General features: G+C 44.2%; 1 protein-coding gene across 8 annotated transcripts in view; it reads left to right on the top strand.

Moving 5' to 3' along the window:
* The first annotated feature begins 6,497 nt into the window (after nucleotides 1-6,497).
* NCOR2 (nuclear receptor corepressor 2) overlaps nucleotides 6,498-17,947 on the top strand; it is a 1,084,598-nt gene continuing 1,073,148 nt past the window's right edge. For all 8 annotated transcript variants that reach the window (XM_069215021.1, XM_069215023.1, XM_069215022.1 and 5 more), the window contains exon 1: nucleotides 6,498-7,604. The gene's annotated coding sequence lies outside the window, so the exon portion shown is untranslated. The remainder of the gene's footprint in view (nucleotides 7,605-17,947) is intronic.

Raw genomic sequence — 17,947 nt, 5'->3', positions numbered from 1 at the left:
ACACCAATGTACTATGTACTACTGCATTCTATGCCACTGCACTCTATGCCACTCTACTCTGCATCACTCCACTCTACAGCACTTTGCCCTACTCTGCACCACTCTACACTACACCACTGCACTCCCTGCAACGTGAGTCTGCTCTGCAATCTATGCCACTGCACCACTCTGTACCACGCTACTGCTCTCTCTGCCACTCTATTGTATGCCACTCTACTCCACTGCACTCTATGCCACTCTACTCTGTCCCATGCCACTCCATGCCACTGCACTCTAAACCACTGCACTCTACGCTAACGCACTCTAAACAACTGCACTGTACGCCACTGCACTGTACTTTGCACCACTGGGCTCTACGCCACTGCTCCTATGCTACTCTACTCCACACCACACCACTATGCCACTAGCTTTAAGCCATGCTGAACAGCAGCTACTCTGGTGTATAACATGGCTAATGGCTAAAACACATTTGCAAAGCCAATAACTCTTTCGTAGATGAGACCTACTGGCTTTGCCAATGTTTGTTAGTACAATGAGGTACTGAGGTACCTGAAAGAACTGTAAAAAATACAATTACACCATAATAAAGGCTGCTACAAAATGCGCAAATACATTTCGGTTAAATTAAAAAAAAAGCGCTTCTCAAATACAGATTTGAATAATATACAGTTTCTACCTAGTGCTAAAAAAATTTATAACACTCCATTAAAACCACACACTCCACAGCTCACCTTGGAACACCATTACAATACCTCTCTGAAAGAAATATCTTTGCCACCAGAAAACTTCAAGTGGCTCCTTTTAGTAAATTCAATGCAGGTTTTCAAGCCCCTTTGTATTTGCAGATTTACCAGTTGCCCACATTTGCATGTGTTTAGGGAAGGAGACCCCCTGGCAAGAAGGCCTTTTCTTATCTGTCTGCCCCTCCCTCCCTCAGAGCACAGGAGACCCCCTGCCTTCCAGCCCAGCTGGGGAAACCTCTCTGCCCGTAATTTCGCCCTGCCTCCGTTGCCCTTTAGGTGAAAGGCTAAAATTACGGACAAATACCGTCCGTTAAAGCTTTCATCACGGACACGGACAGCATGGCGAAATTATGGACAGTCCGTGAAATTTACGGACGGGTGGTCACCCTAGTACACATGAATTCCCTAAAGGAGCTAGCTGAGATCGACGGTTCCGAAGGGAGTGGAACCGATCCAGAGACCCCCCCTCGTCCCTAGCTGCTGTCCCAACCACTTACAGGGCGACCCAAGGTCCAAGACATCAAATGCTGCAGACAGCTCCAATAGCATCAATGCGAGCGAGCACGTGTTATCCTTCAGATGCAGGAGTGGTCCACGCTCTTATGTTGTTGCGTTAAATTATATTATGTTAAGGTAGGCCCTGCCATGTGTTGGAATTCTACTAGTGTGGGATACTGGTTTCTTGTTGTATGTAATGTTATGTCATGCTATTCTGCTATAGTATGCTACCGGTGCGGTATATTGGTTTGTTGCGGTATGGAAAGCTCTGTCCATAGTATTCTCCTAGTGTGGTACATTGGTATGTTACCATATGTAATGTTAAGTTATATCATGCTCTATTGTTGTAGTATACTGCAAGTATAGTCTATTGATTTGTTGCCTTATGCAATGTTAAGTATCTCCTGCTATGTTGCTATGGTACGCTACTGGTGTGGTATGTGCGTGTATTGCAATATATAATGTTATGTCATGCTCTATCGTTATACTAACTACTCGAGTAGTATATTGGTTGGTTGCCTTATGTAATGTTAAGTCCTGCTATGTTGTTATAGTGCGCTGCTAGTGTGATATATCAATGTGTTACATCATGTCATTTTAAGTTTTGTCCTGCTATGTTGTTATAGTACGCTGCTAGTGTGGTACATTGGTACGGTGCCTTACGTAATGTTAAGTTATGTCCTGCTATGTTGTTATTGTATGCTACTAGTGTGGTATGTTGTTATGTTACCGTATGTAATGTTAGGTTATGTCAGGCTCTATTGTCATTTTATACTACTAGTGTGGTATATTGGTGGGTTGCCTTATGTAATGTTAAGTTAAGTAATGCTGTGTTGTTGTAATATGCTACTAGTGTGATATATTGGTAAGTTGCTGTATGTCATGTTATGTTATGTTCTGCTATGGCATTATAGTACGTCACTAGTGTGTTATATTGGTGTGTTGCTGTACGTCATGTTATGTTATGTCCTGCTATGGTGTTATAGTACGTCAATAGTGTGTTATATTGATATGTTACAGTATGTAATGTTAAGTTATGCTGTGTTGTTATAGTATGTCACTAGTGTGTTATATTGGTATGTTGCTGTATGACATGTTAAGTTATGTCCTGCTATGGAGTTATAGTACGTCACTAGTGTGTTATATTTATATGTTGCTGTATGTCATGTTAAGTTATGTCATGCTGTGTTATAGTATGCTGCTAGTGTGTTATATTGGTATGTTGCTGTATAACATGTTAAGTTATGTCCTGCTATGGAGTTATAGTACGTCACTTGTGTGTTATATTTATATGTTGCTGTATGTCATGTTAAGTTATGTCATGCTGTGTTATAGTATGCTGCTAGTGTGTTATATTGGTATGTTGCTGTATGTCATGTTAAGTTATGTCCTGCTATGGTGTTATAGTACGTCACTAGTGTGTTATATTGGTATGTTGCTGTATGTAATGTTAAGTCATGCTGTGTTGTTATAGTACGTCACTAGTATGTTATATTGATATATTGCAGTATGTAATGTTAAGTTAAGACATGCTGTGTTGTTATAGTATGCTGCTAGTGTGTTATATTGGTATGTTGCTGTATGACATGTTAAGTTATGTCCTGCTATGGTGTTGTAGTACGTCACTAGTGTGTTATATTGATATGTTGCAGTATGTAATGTTAAGTTATGTTTAGCTATGGTGTTATAGTATGTCACTAGTGTGTTATATTGATATATTGCAGTATGTAATGTTAAGTTAAGACATGCTGTGTTGTTATAGTATGCTGCTCGTGTGTTATATTGGTATGTTGCTGTATGACATGTTAAGTTATGTTTAGCTATGGTGTTATAGTATGTCACTAGTGTGTTATATTTATATATTGCAGTATGTAATGTTAAGTTAAGACATGCTGTGTTGTTATAGTACATCACTAGTGTGTTATATTGATATATTGCAGTATGTAATGTTAAGTTAAGTCATGCTGTGTTGTTATAGTATGCTGCTAGTGTGTTATATTGATATGTTGCTGTATGTCATGTTAAGTTATGTCCTGCTATGGTGTTATAGTACGTCACTAGTGTGTTATATTGATATGTTGCAGTATGTAATGTTAAGTCATGCTGTGTTGTGATAGTATGTCACTAGTGTGTTATATTGATATATTGCAGTATGTAATGTTAAGTCATGCTGTGTTGTTATAGTACGTCACTAGTCACTATGTTGTTGTATGTTAAGTTACATCACGCTCTGTTGTTATGGTGTGCCACTAGTGTGGTATATTGGTATGTTGTTGTATGTTAAGTTACGTCACGCTCTGTTGTTATGGTGTGCCACTAGTGTGGTATATTGGTAAGCTGCTGTATGTTAAGTTACGCCACGCTCTGTTGTTGTGGTGTGCCAGCTCTGTTGTTGTGGTATGCCAGTGCTGAGGTATATTGGTAAGCTGCTGTATGTTAAGTTATGCCACGCTCTGTTGTTGTGGTGTGCCAGCTCTGTTGTTGTGGTATGCCAGTGCTGAGGTATATTGTTAAGCTGCTGTATGTTAAGTTACGCCACTCTCTGTTGTTGTGGTGTGCCAGCTCTGTTGTTGTGGTGTGCCAGTGCTGAGGTATATTGGTAAGCTGTTGTATGTTAAGTTACGCCACTCTCTGTTGTTATGGTGTGCCACTAGTGTGGTATATTGTTATGTTGTTGTATGTTGAGTTACGCCACTCTCTGTTGTTATGGTGTGCCACTAGTGTGGTATATTGGTATGTTGTTGTATGTTGAGTTACGCCACTCTCTGTTGTTATGGTGTGCCACTAGTGTTGTATATTGGTATGTTGTTGTATGTTAAGTTACACCACTCTCTGTTGTTATGGTGTGCCAGCTCTGTTGTTGTGGTGTGCCAGTGCTGTGGTATATTGGTATGTTGTTGTATGTTGAGTTACGCCACTCTCTGTTGTTATGGTGTGCCACTAGTGTGGTATATTGGTATGTTGTTGTATGTTGAGTTACGCCACTCTCTGTTGTTATGGTGTGCCACTAGTGTGGTATATTGGTTAGCTGTTGTATGCTAAGTTACGCCACTCTCTGTTGGTATGGTGTGCCACTAGTGTGGTATAGTCGTATGTTGTTGTTTGTTAAGTTACGCCACGGTCTGTTGTTGTGGTGTGCCAGTGCTGTGGTATATTGGTATGTTGTTGTATGTTGAGTTACGCCACTCTCTGTTGTTATGGTGTGCCACTAGTGTGGTATATTGGTATGTTGTTGTATGTTAAGTTACACCACTCTCTGTTGTTATGGTGTGCCAGCTCTGTTGTTGTGGTGTGCCAGTGCTGTGGTATATTGGAATGTTGTTGTATGTTGAGTTACGCCACTCTCTGTTGTTATGGTGTGCCACTAGTGTGGTATATTGGTATGTTGTTGTATGTTGAGTTACGCCACTCTCTGTTGTTATGGTGTACCACTAGTGTGGTATATTGGTTAGCTGTTGTATGCTAAGTTACGCCACTCTCTGTTGTTATGGTGTGCCATTAGTGTGGTATATTGGTATGTTGTTGTTTGTTAAGTTACGCCACGGTCTGTTGTTGTGGTGTGCCACTAGTGTGGTATATTGGTATGTTGTTGTATGTTAAGTTACACCACGCTCTGTTGTTGTGGTGTGCCAGCTCTGTTGTTGTGGTGTGCCAGTGCTGTGGTATATTGGTAAGCTGTTGTAGTTACGCCACTCTCTGTTGTTATGGTGTGCCACTAGTGTGGTATATTGGTATGTTGTTGTATGTTGTAGTTACGCCACTCTCTGTTGTTGTGGTGTGCCACTAGTGTGGTATGTTGGTATGTTTGCTGTGTGGAATGTTAAATGATGCCATGATTCGCCGGTTTGGTGTGCTATTTGTTATGTTGTGTTAGATCGAGCAATGTTTTTCTGTTACGCTATGCTGAATCATGTCTTCATGTCCAGTTACATACTGCGCTATATAGTCTGTTACACTGTTACGTGAATGTATGTAATGTTAGGGCACTTTATGTTACGGTACTGTAATTTATTCCATGCCATGTGGACATGGTTTGCTATAATATTGTGTTGTTATGGTATGTAACTGTATGTTACATTAAGTGAAGTTTCTATATGGATGTAGTATATAGTTATGTCGCATTCTTATGTTAGAGTGTGAAGATAAGTTATATCATGGTGTGATGTTGTGTCACTATATTAGGTATATTGGGCTGTTATACTACAATATTGTGTACTGCATTGTTATTATGCTGGTACGGTCAATTGTTCTTATGTGATATTCTTGTTATATTGTTGGAGCAGGCCGTGCTTTGTTGGTTATTTGTTCACTATTGTTATGTTGTTGTTATGTTACATAACGTTACACTGTTCTTTTGTTATGTTATTTTGGTAGGGCGTTTTCTTCTTAGGGTTATGTTATGTGATGTTGTGTCATGTGTTCATGTTGTATTCAGATGTTGCCCATCCACACAACCGAACCACGGGCGCCACGTTAATTAGGGGCCTAAAACTGGAGGAGAGAACTCTCATTGAAAACAATGGAGGGGCGTATGCATAGCTCGCCCAGGGCGCTAGATGTTTGCAGTAGGTCAGAGGGCACGCCTCGTTTACTGCATTTCTAACGTGAATGCCTGTTTACATCGAACATAAAACTTAAAGTTCTGATTTAGCTCTTATATTCGCTGAATTTCGTTCACCTCTAGGGCCACCAAACACAACACAACTGCTCGCACAAAACAACGATTGACGTCAAGGTCACATAAAAACAAAACGCCCAAAGGCGATAGGTATGACTCCAAACACGGATTTTCTACACAAAAGAGCCTGGCTGTCCTCAAAATGTATCAATGAAATAACCAGCTGTGTAACAATAATACAAGTTTTTTTTTCTCGCACGGTTAAATATTATTTGTTTCAGCCATTTGGGTTTTTAAAAAGTTGAAAAATGAGCAAACTCTACTGTAAGGGGACGCGTTACAGAGCGTGTGAAAACTGCGGTGTGAGTTTGTGACTAGAGGGGCAATACACAGCTCAAACAGTACAGTATTTGCATGTTGTGTTTCAGTAACTGGTGATCTGTGGCACATCGATGGCCACGGACAGTGGGTCCCGGAGGGTTCCCATGGCCTCCCCCGCGCGTGGGGCGGAGGAGGGCAGCGCCGCAGACACGGCGTGTCTGGCCGGGCAGGAAGGGGTTAACCGCGGCCTGGCCCTTTAAGGAGGCCAGACTGAGTGCTGTGTGCTTTGGTGTAGGCTGGACGCCTGCCAAGGCAGCCTCTCAGAATCACAGGCAGAGGAGGAGGAGGCAGGAGGCGGAAGGCGCAGAGCGCAAACTTACTGCTCTGCAGGAGAGCCACAGAGGGCAGCCCCCCCGGGAGAAAGGGGGCCCCGAAGGGACCCGCTGCCCCCCTGGATCGCATCCGCACCCCTGCATGCTCCGCCTTGGGTGACAGTGGTGCTGGGGGGGGACTGAGCTTTGAGGGAGGAGGGCCCCGCACCAGGCAGGGACCTAGGAGACTGGGGGGGTTCACTGCACCCTGGACTAGTGCTGCACCCCGGATTCGCTGCACCCCCTGACGCTGGTTAGGATGGGTCGGGGGTTGCTCTCTTGAGGGGGTTACAGGCAAGAATCCCTGCTCCCTACCCACGGAGGAGGCTGGGACCTGGGATTGAGGAGGGATCTATGTACCCCTGGATTTCTGTTGCATTCCTGGATTACTGCTGCACCCCTGCAGCGCTGCACCCTCGGGCCCTTGCCGGCACGGCTGGGAGGGACACTCCTCCAAGGAGGCAGAGAGGAGAGGGTCCCAGGGGAGGTAAGGCACTTGGGAAGAGAAGGGGGTACAGAGAAATCCGCTGCACCCCTGGATCACTGCTGCACTCCTGCTTGGGGCTTATGTGCGGAAGAGTGAAGCCCCTCGGCTAGGCGAGCCCCTGTAGGAGCAGGAAAAGTGATCCGATGGGGCTCTAAGCAGGGGGATTCCCTACACAGCTTTCTGGATCTGTACTTCACCTACTGGATTGTCGCTGCACCCCTGGATTGTCGCTGCACCCTTGGATTTCCGCTGCTCCCCCGGATTGCCACTTACAGCTGCCGGTCACTGTTATAGGGCTGATGAGCAAAGATCCTCTGGAGGAAAAAAAGGAACGAAGGGTGGGGACAGGGACCCCATAAGGAGGGACCCCTGTGGATCACCGCTGCACCCCAGGATCACCGCTGCACCCCAGGAGTACCGCGAGGCCAGTCACCACCCGGCCCCGCCGGAGGGCGTCGCTCCAGGGGTCGGGGTGTACCCAAATTGTCCTGATTATGCCCCGCGTCATGGCTCCCCGGCGAGGGCCCCAGAGACCGGCCGGGGCCCGCGGCCGCTCGTGCTCCGAGGTAAGGGACCCGCCTGGGCTGTGTCACTCTGGGAAGTATTCTGCCATCAGACATGGTTTTTTTTTTAACCCAGACGTGTGTACAGTAGGGAGAGTGTATTCAGCGGCGCGGGGGAGGGAGGGCAGGGCATGGTGACTTTATGGGCTTGTTTTCTGCTCTGAAAGAGTCTTTGGTGTTCCGAGGTCGGTGTCAGAAAGCGCCTGGGCTCCGCATAAATCAATAAATGGATGGGCGACGCTTGAAAGGGCACACAACTTCCACTGCTCGCTGCTGGCCTGTGCGTTATGTACTGCGCTATTGTCGTTTGTACTTCTCTGTGTTTACATTGTCGCCAAGGGCCCTGAAGCATCCTCAAGTCCGACTTGTAGGCGCTAAGTAAAATATAAATGCATGTGTAAATATGTAGTGTTCCTATTCTAGTTTTTTTTTGTTTCTGTGTCTCCCCGATTCTAGGGGTTTGTTTGGCATTTCTCACGTGTACAGTGGCTGAAAGCGGCCCGGATGTAGGGCAATTGCGCGATATTAAAAAAATATATATATCCTGAACGTTAGTGCAGTCAGTAGAGCCCAGTGGGCTTTCATCCAATCACAAAACATATTTTTAGATTGATGCATTATTGCTTCACTGTAGTGCCTAAGGCTCCCTCAGACAGTGTTGGTGCTATACACTTACGTAGGGTGTGCATTCATAAATCCGGTGTTCATCGCGCATTACAATCAGGCTGCAGGAAGTCTCTGGTGGAGGGAAGAAAGCATTAACGGTATTGTATTCACTCCTTACTCCGTGTGTGTTTTATTACATTACTTTATTAAAGTTTGCTTGACAATCAGTTTCACTGATAAAGATTTGCATCTGGAGGAAACCGTATTGAAAACGTGCCAGAGATCAGTCACTCTGCAACTAAACTAATGTACCCCGTATTAGTCGGCTGCGATTTCATTTCTTTGGAGGGAAATGTCGTGGGAGGGGGAGTTTGCCGGGCCGCAGCTAGGCTGTTTGCCAGAACGCAGGAATGGGGCCACATTTGGAATCTGAAACACATTTGGAACATAAAACGTGACCCCAAAGCATTTGCCGTCCCCGGAGCCAGGCATGGCAGGGCCTCTGCTCTGTCTGCAGCCATCACAAAAACCGAAATAACTCTCGACGTTGCTCTCCAATTTTTTGTAGCGCACAGTGCTAACTGAGTGCATCTAGGCGCTTGCTTGACGGTTTACTTCGTTGCAATACTGACAGATGTCAGTTAACTGGAAATGGAATGGTCCGCACACGTGAAAACACTTTCACACTGTCTGTTGCTGTGCATCAGTGTCATTAAGGAAGTCATTGGGTGGGTGAGTTCAAACCCTGGCCCGGGACTGACAAACACGGAGGCCGTCAGGCTGCCCAAGGCCTGTAGAGCTGGGACAGAGTCGACGACGCGACAGTCACTTGTCAGACTCCTCTCATATCAGGCAGAGCCCGGATTGGATACGTATAGCCTATCCAATCCCGGCGCTGCCTGACATATGACTTTGAACCGCATGTGCCTTTGAGATGTGGGAGGTACCTGTAACTCACAGAACAGGTCATCCCGTCTCAGCCAGTGCCAAAGTTTATGTCTCTCCCGAGGGGAGAGAGTGCCCATTGGTACAGTCCTACGTTATAGAACCTGGAGATGTGAGCTACAGTCCCACCTTTGCCACATGGCGTGATCCTGGGCACATGGTTTAACTTTTGGGTTTCATCTTCATTCTGTGCAAAAACGGAGGTTGATTACACATACCGCGCAACATTGGAACCGAACATATGACATTTGACCGCCTGGTCACTGGTTCGAGCCCCGGCGCTTGTTGCACCCACCCTTTGGGTGAGTACCATTGAATGGCCAACAATAAACATCTGTTATTCAGCGCCAAGATGCCCGCAGGTGAGAGTGTGCGCTTTCAGATGTGTTCATATTAGCAGGGCAAATGCTGGTCCGGGGTCAGAGGTTGTTTTCAAGTCCCTATATGAAGGCATCAGCCACAGGACTGCAGGCCTCTCTGAGGCACTGATTTGTCTGTCCTCCCACTTAATTTGTAGACTGCTCCACTCAGCCCACAACTCTTCCTTTCAGACACAGAAAGCGCCTAGAGGGGTATCCAGCTGTATGATGCACTGTACATACACAAAATGGGGGGACCTGTACCTAAGGTTCCTGAATACTTTAAGAAGGCTCCCAAATTTCTCTTTTTTCCAGTACCCGTATCTTGTGTTTGACTACTCTTGTGAAACACACAACAGAGCGAATTGACTCTAGGCGCTATATAGAATACATGTTGTACATGAGTCCAAATCCTGCCCTCGATCCTGAACAGGTTTTCCAAAATGCTATTATTCTCTGCAATTAGGTCACAGACCGGAGAAGATGTGACGTCACGATGCTCCGCCCTGGAGAGTCCTGCCTCAGAGAGCCCATGTTTACTTCCGTGTTTACAATGCTACACTTCATAATGCCTGTTCATAATAGCTGTCAGCTTTGGATCCCATATACACAAACTTATAGATGGGTAACTGTGAGTCCAGGGGGTGGGGTGTTTTTAACCTCGCGATCTCAGTGACATTGTAGACCACTCGAGCTTCAGTTTCGACTATTTCAGTCACTCAGAAGCCCTTAGTGAAAAACACCCCGGCTATTCACTGTTATCCATCTCAGTGTAACTGACACTACTTGTTGGTATCATTGCTTGCCACCTCAGTAGGAGGAACAGATAAGTCGGCCCCATTGGCAGGCCTCTAGATGACACAAACACACAGCAGTGCTGCTTAACCCACTGAGCTGTTTCACTGGGTTTCTTTAGCATTTTACCTGCAACTCCCAACTTCTGGCCACTTTCATCACTTACTGATGACTGCCAGCACCATGGGGACTAGAGTCAGTGGGGACATTAATTGTACATCACTGTGGCTTCGTTGAGCTAACTGATTTACTTAGGGTTTTGTAGCTTTTCTTCTTTTAATTCAACAGCGGGTATAAAGTCTCAGATTGCAGTGGCTTGCAAAAGAGCCCTACCCCTGGTTCCAGAGAACTTCGGCCCTGTACTGGTCAGTACCTTGTAGTGTTGGCTATAATTCCTTTTGTATAGCGCTTCATACCCCCGATGGACAGATAGCGTGCTACACCGCGTGGAAGAGGTTGGTTGGAAGAGTGTTGCAATTCTCTGTGGCCCTTGTGGGAAGTGTTTTGGTGTTGTGCTTGCGAGACTAGATGTTCTCATCTTGTCTAAGGTCGCTGCACTGAGGCATGTAGTGGCTTGAAAAGGAGTGAGAGCTAGCACGCATGCATGCTCTGTATATTAATTCATTGCTGTGCTTGACTGAGTGGGCCTGTGTGGAATCCCCAGGATGTCAGAGGCATGCACTGGGTTTAAAAACAAAAAAGTGATGGGTGGGATCGCTTGAATTAATTTCAGCCAGTGGGAATTACTGAGGGCTGTCATCAAATCTATCGTTTTTTGCCCACCAAGTCACCTTAGACAGTAACTAAACCAGATATGCGTAGATCAGTCTTGGTCCTGGCTGAAAAGGAACAGTCCAGCCCAAACTGAGAGGCCGGGTGCTCTCTGAACAGGAACAAAAACAACTCCATACTTCTTTTGGCCTATTTGGGCTTCGTCATTGGGTACAGCTTGGGGCATATGGCACAAAGAGAACTAGGCCATGTCTGGGATGCCATTGCACTTAGGGCATCACACTAAAAGGAAACCAGCATTTGCAATGCAGTGGGTCTCGCATTTGCTCGAGTTAGAGCTATTAGTGTTGTAAGCTCCTAACTGAACTTTTCTTGCCACATAAATTGAAAATGAAAAGTAAAACAGTTTCACATAAGCGAGCCGATCGACAGTGCCATGGCCGCCATAAGTATCAGTGATAAGGAGGGACACAAAAGGAAAAAGAAGTTTGCTTGTAGTCAGATTTACGGACAAAAGTGCAATTAGCCATATAACAGGGGCGATGGCCAAGGTGGTAGCAAAACCTCCCCAAGACGGACAAACGTAAACCCTTTAGCAATGTCATCAAAAGATTTTGGAAGGGCAAGCCCATGAACAAGTGGTAGTGATGAGCGTGAGGTGGGTGTGGTTAAAAGCCCAGATACGTACCAACACGTCAGAAAAGGAACGGGTGGACTGCTTGAACTTGCCCCAACCCCTGGCACTTTACTCTGGGATGTAATCCATGAGCCCTTTTTCTGGTCCTTAGGGTAATATCACAGAAAAAGGGCCTGCATTTTTTATTAAGAGACTGTGATGCCTGGCTGTTCTTCAGTACATTTTCAAATCACTGGCGAGGTTGCAGATACAATTGATTATTGTTTTACTACTGAAATTTATTGTATAAAATTACTATTTACTAAGCAGTTTTCTTAGAGGAAATAGGTGCCTTCATATCACGTTCAATAGTTTATTGTGTAGACCATAAATAGAGTAGAAGAATCATTATAAATCTTCATGTTATTGCAGAGTCTAATATATTTTATCAAATTGTGTGGATGGTGGTTTGGCGTAAATTGGGGGTTGCACTAAATTAAATGGTGTAGTACATTAGATTGTAGTTTCCTGGAATGCATTGGATTGTCGGTTGTGTTGAATTGATGTCTCTTGTGCTGGAATGGGTTAGGTGGTATCTTACATTGGTTTGTATTTTACTGGACTGAATTGGATTGCCAGCTGTGTTGAATTGATGTTGTATTGCACTGGAATGGGTTAGGTGGTATATTACATTTTATTGTGTTTTGCTGGATTGAATTGGATTACAGGTTGTGTTGAATTGATGTTGTATTGTGCTGGAATGGGGTAGGTGGTATATTACATTTTATTGTGTTTTGCTGGATTGAATTGGATTGCCGGCTGTGTTGAATTGATGTTGTATTGCACTGGAATAGGTTAGTTGGTATATTACATTGGATTGGTTTGGATTGTATTTGATTACTGGCTGCGTTGAGTTGATGCTGTATTTTGTTGGACTGGGTTAGGTGCTATATTACATTGGATTGTATTTTACTGGACTGAATTGTGTTTGTCTGTTGTATTGAATTGATGTTGTATTGTGCTGGAATGGATTAGGTGGTATAATACATTGGATTGTATTTTACTTGATTCCATTGGATTTAATAGATGGTTGGGCAGGTTGTATCGAATGTTGTACTGGATTGGCTTCAATGGAGTACTGTTTTAGCATTGTGTTTTACCAGATTGTTTTGGATGGTAGGTTATTTTATATTGGTACCAGAATATCAACATCGTTTACAATTGTACCACCAGTTTATGGTTAATAAAAAATATATATATCCTATAGGATGATACTAATGTAAACAATATTCAGGACACAATGTTTATGTCAGCCAATATTTGTGCTTAAAATATGCAGACACACAACCTACTGAATATTTTAAAGTGTATTGGAGTGCATTTTCCAGGATTAGATGGTAGGTTGGCTTGGATTGCAATGTTGTGTTAGATTGAACTGCGTTCAACACTTGATCATATTTTACTTGACTAGATTGTGAGTGAACTACATAGTAGGTTGGGCTGGATTGAATGTTGTGTTATACTGTATTGGAATTAAGGATGTGTTACATTGGATTGCATTTTATAGTATTTTCAGTGGGTTGCGTTTGATTGGGTTGGATTGGGGTGGATGGTTGGTTGTATTGTACTGGATTCGGTTGTATAATACATTTTAGTGTGTTTTATGATGTGTAGTGCTCTCTGTTGGATTATGAGGGGTTATGTTCTGAATTGGATGGGCCCTCAAAGGGGGGGGGGGTGCTTGCAGCATTCATTAAAGAAGATGCAATTGGCGGAGTTAGGACGGTTGCTCCTGTGGGCTTTTGCCCACTTTACACATGCGCACTGCTACCTTGTGGCATTTGCCCTTTGGAGGATGCAGTCTGTGCTAGGGGATCAAGGCATAGCCTGGTTGCCAAGAGATGCTCTCCGGCAGTTTGGGGTGCCCCTTTTAGTGTCACTGTGGGGTTAGCAGGCCTCCTGCATGGAGTTAAGATCCACTATTTCGGATAAAGAGCAAAGGGATTTCATGTAAGGCGATAAACCAGAGTTGGGCCCGGGGTGACACAGGTACTAGCCAACCATGAGCTCACAGAATTTGAATTGTTTGGGGGTGGTAGAGGGGTTAGGTGACTCGATGTATAGCTGATTCTGTTACTCATGGGAATCCATGTAAAATCATGTGAGAATTTTGAAATATGTACTTATTTGTGATGTTACTTAAAATGTTGGTTTGCTGTGCATTAATAAATACCGCCTGCGATAGTGTTATATTTAACCAAAAATTCAAAGCTGTGGTCTCAGGCTGTAAAAGTAGGGGAAATGTGGAAAAAGTGGACGGCGGCATTATCATGTGGTTGCATTTTGGTGGCCTGGTAACTAAGGGCCTCGACGTGTCCCTTCCCATATGATGCATTGTTTTGAATTTTGTGGGTGCGTGTGTGTGTATTTATCTCTCTCTCCATTTATGTATAGATATGTATAATACGCACTGTTTGCATTATGTTACAAAGTGTGATTGATTGAGCTGGCGTTGTGGTGGGTTGGATTTGTTTGGATGGTATGTTGTAGTTTATGGGTCTGGCTTATCGTAGTGCTTTGCTGTTGATTAGATGGGAATAGTTTGGATGGATTATTGTACTGGATTCGATTGTATGGTGTATTATATTGGTTTATAGTGGATTGGACCAATGGTGTACTGCACTAGGTCAGGTTTTACGGTGTATTGCATTGGATGGGATGGTGTATTTTTGATCCACTGTGTTGTGTAGTATGATATATTGAGTTGGATTACATTGTATGGTGCATTCGGTTGGCATGTAATGTGTTTATTTTAATGTTTATTGGAATGGATTGGGGGTGGGTTTGGATTTGTTTGAGTTGAACCCTATGGCACAATAAGGGGATTCATGTTGGGTGATTATATCCCTTAATTAAGAGGTTAGAAACGCCGTAGTCTGTGTTGTGTGCCATATAATTCCCTGCAGTTTCATGTGGATTGGCCCCTAGCTTTTCCAGGCGATCTTACTGGTATCAGTCATTCAATCAATCAAGGAATTTGTAAAGCGCACAACTCACCCGAGAGGGTCTCAAGACGCTGAGGGAGGATGTTGGGGGGGGGTGCTGCTACTGCTCGAACAGCCATGTCTTGAGAAGTCTCCTGAAGGTAAGGAGGTCCTTGGTCTGACGCAGGTGGGTGGGAAGAGTGTTCCACGTTTTGGCGGCGAAGTGCAAGAATGATTTGCCGCCGGTTGTAGTTCTGCAGATGTGTGTGATGGTTGCGAGGGCGAGGTGGGCGGAGCTGTCGGGTCGGGGTGTAGAAGGAGAGCCGTCTGTTTAGGTGTTCTGGTCCGGTGTTGTGCAGTGTTTTGTGAGTGTGGGTGAGGGGCTTTAAGGTGATTCTTTTGTTGACGGGGAGCCAGTGCAGGTCTCTCAGGTGGGCAGCGGTGTGGCTGTGGTGGGGGATGTCCAGGATGAGGCGTGCGTAGGCGTTCTGGATGCGTTGCAGCCTTTTCTGGAGTTTGGCTGTGGTTCCTGCGTAAAGGGCATTGCCGTAGTCCAGTTTGCTGGTTACGAGAGCTTGGGTGACTGTTCTTCTGATTTCGGTGGGCATCCATTTGTAGATCTTTCGGAGCATGCGGAAGGTGTTGAAGCAGGAGGATAACTTGCTGGGTCATGGATAGTGAGGAGTCCAGGATGAATCCTAGGTTGGTGCGTGGCCGGTGGGCGTCGGAGCGGATCCGAGTGTGACAGGCCACCATGAGTCTTCCCATGTGGAAGGGGTGGAGCCAAGGATGAGGACCTCAGTCTTGTCGAAATTGAGTTTGAGGCAGCTGTTCTTCATCCATTTGGCGATGGCCTTCATACCTTCGCGGAGGCATGTTATTGTTTCTTTGCCTAGCGCTTGTGAAGGCGCACACATCTTCTAAGCACTGATTGTCCTTTCTAACAGTGCACATAGGAACGAGAAACAGCACATGCATATTCATGTATCCTCGGGCCCTAAGTGGTACAGGGGTGTGGACCTGGAAGTTTGGCAGGCAAAGAATTCATGGAAATATTTCCAGAATGAAAAATAAACTACTGAACGGCCAAAAATCAGATTAGCTTAACTCCTTGGGCTGTGCGCTCCCTGGGCCGGTCCTAAGCTTGCCTTCGAACCCTAACACACTTCTGAGGCCTTTTTCTACAGTCCCTCGAGCTCTTGTAAATTCTCTAAATGTATAGAATTGTCCTCAACTGCGTGCAAAAAGTATTTTAATATATGCTGTATGTATTGCTCAATGCTTCCCAAAACGTTCAGATTGGAGATTATGAGTGGGGAATGACTGTTTAAAAGGAAGATGGTCAAATCTTATAAATCATCCGATGCCATTTTTCATCTTGGAACTTAAGTGCGTGCATACATGTTTTGTTGGGAAAGTTTTGTGCAGAGTCAAAGGGTGTGAAAGTGATCCAAAAAACGCCTTTTCCTATGGCCTAGCCAACCCATGCAGGATAACAGTTGCTGCTGGTTCTGCAAGATATTGTTACACCACAGACAGGCTAACAGAGTTTGTTCAAACATTTACATGTAATCTCAGCTGAGAATCTTCTGCTGATGTTGTGGGCGGATGCATAGAATACAATATCCTATTTATTACCTTCTGAACGTGGGGATGGGCAGTGGTCACTAGAAGCAACGCCAGGAGGCCTTTATAATACCCCACCCCTCCCTCAGCCGGTGCATCTTCACTTAAGGTTTATGCAATGCTGTTTTTTCATGTGTATTATTTACTTGTAAAAACGTGTGTGTACATTTTTGCAATTATTTTCTCCTGAAATTTCATGAAAAACGTGCAAAATTACACTTTTATAGCAAAATGTGGTTTGCGCGTATCTTGTGCGTCATTTATACACAAGTGCACCTTGCGTAAAAATCCTGTTGTGAGATACAGACAGGAGACTAGTTTCAACAGAAAAAAAATTCCCGGTGAGACATTTCTGTGCAAACATCTGGTATCCTGAGAAACTTTTCCAAGCAAGGTGAGCACTTGCTTAAAAAAACTTGGGTAATTTCGAATGTCGAAAAAGTTTGCCGGCGTAATTAAAATTTCGCCCTGGCCTTCTTATAAATATATTTAACCGTTATGAAAATACTAAGGTTTAAATCAGTGTAGTGAGAAAGAATCACAATATCTAAGTCTTATGAGAATGTTCTCAGCTGTTTTCTGTTGTAAATTGATTAGAGAATTAAATCCATGAGAGGGCTGGCATTCTTAGATCTGGGTTTTGATGATGCAGCTGTAAAAAAGACCTGTTATTAAAATATACATAGCATGAACTTTTTGGTGCACACTTTTTTACCACTGAATTCATTCAACCACTCCGATTCAGCCATTGGATTGAGAGTTTGTCAATCATGTCTTGGCTGAGGCCGGAGGTTATTCATCTCCCACCTAATGCTATTGGCTGTTTGAGTGTATTCTTCTGCCTCCACTAGAGTGCTTGTACTGCATAAGGGACTCATTTATAACTGTAGCCCTCTCTGCCTGCTTCTGCTGGCTCCTCCCTGTGTATCGTGTTTTAATATACTAACGCCTGCATTCATTAGCACATTAGACCCAGAACGATTGGTTTTGCCATTGCTTGTTTCCAAAGTTGACTACAGTGAAAAATTTTAAAGTCTGTGTTTATTAGATTTCCTGTTTCGAAAAATGCCTTATTGGACTATATTTAGTTTTATTAGCATGGTAGAAAGAATATGTAATGGGTAACTGTGTAAATAGTCCAATATTGCCACTGAGGTCATGAGTATTGCATTTGGTGTGTGAGTTATAGTTTGCATGGCTGTTCTGAGAGTTTTGGATTGTGGTCCTAACAATAATTTATGCATTTTCACAAAAAAACTGAGTTATAGTTCTTGCTCAAGCAAGCAAAACCCCTTCAGTTCGTGAGTTATGGTATAAAGCACACACAGGGAACCCCATGAGTCACGTGACCTGCTGTGTTTTGCACTTGGTAGTCAGTCTGTGTGGTTTTTTTCCTGTGCCATTTTCAGGGATTCGTTTTACTCTGACACCTAAAATGGCAGGTAGGGACCCAGGCCACCATATTAGGAGCCATGGTACTGCACATCCAAAACAAAATTAACCCATTGACTTTTTTTATTTTTATTTTAAGTTTACATCATGGGAGGCCCTTTTGAAGGCCCCTCACTATGACCTGGGGGTCAGAGTGTGCCCACATCCTTAAATAACAGCTCTAACAGAATTTGTTGCTTGCGGTCAGCGATCAAAGCGCTCGGATTAGTGGTTCCACCTTTGGAGCAGTCA

The sequence above is a fragment of the Pleurodeles waltl genome, chromosome 11, assembly GCF_031143425.1.
Source record: "Pleurodeles waltl isolate 20211129_DDA chromosome 11, aPleWal1.hap1.20221129, whole genome shotgun sequence".
Taxonomy (NCBI): Eukaryota; Metazoa; Chordata; class Amphibia; order Caudata; family Salamandridae; genus Pleurodeles; species Pleurodeles waltl.
The sequence above is the reverse complement of the archived record's forward strand: the minus strand, read 5'-3'. Positions and strand labels throughout refer to the sequence as shown.